The sequence below is a fragment of the Octopus bimaculoides genome, chromosome 6 (genome assembly GCF_001194135.2).
Source record: "Octopus bimaculoides isolate UCB-OBI-ISO-001 chromosome 6, ASM119413v2, whole genome shotgun sequence".
In the NCBI taxonomy this organism is placed as follows: Eukaryota; Metazoa; Mollusca; class Cephalopoda; order Octopoda; family Octopodidae; genus Octopus; species Octopus bimaculoides.
The window spans coordinates 97,616,627-97,617,291 of record NC_068986.1 but is presented as its reverse complement, the minus strand read 5'-3'; the positions used below and the strand labels follow the sequence as shown (position 1 = coordinate 97,617,291).

The 665-nt window shown below is 28.9% G+C and overlaps 1 long non-coding RNA gene across 2 annotated transcripts in view; it reads right to left on the bottom strand.

Moving 5' to 3' along the window:
* The window catches only part of LOC106872923 (uncharacterized), a 391,770-nt gene that overhangs the window by 137,058 nt on the left and 254,047 nt on the right, over window positions 1-665 (bottom strand). The window lies entirely within an intron of this gene.

Below are 665 nucleotides of genomic sequence, written 5' to 3'. Positions count from 1 at the left end.
ATATATATATATATATATATATATATATATATATATATATATACGTTTACACTTTTTGCCCATCATCCCTAAGAAGAGACTAATGTAGAAGCATATTGGTCAATTAATTATGATCGGTTAATGAAATTCAATAATCTTGTTTATTCTATAGCATTTCAAGGGAAACATTTGTTCTAACCGTTTTATAAATTTGTGGTGGCTGAGTTTGCGTATGAGAATGGCAAATGTCTATGCACACATGTCTACAATCGCACGCAGATTTAAACATATGTGTGTGTGTGCGTGTGTGTGTGTGTGTGTGTGTGTATGCGTATATACATGAATACATAATATACAAATGCACATACATACATCCACACACATCCTTCCGGAAATTCTATGCTGAGTTCATATGAATTTCATATTTAATTAGATTCACTGAATATTAATTGAAACAACTGTAAGGGATACTGATTGATTTATTGTTAATAATAAATTAACTTCAAAATCTTTGTTTTCTCTTTTGTCTTTTATGTGAATATAAACTATATGTGTTATATATATACCTTTTATTTTAAGGAAATTAATTCCCCCAAAATATTAGGTATCCAACCAGCATTTCCTTGTATGACACCATTCCTTGGTGAGGTTAACACAACCTCTAATCATATATATATATATATATA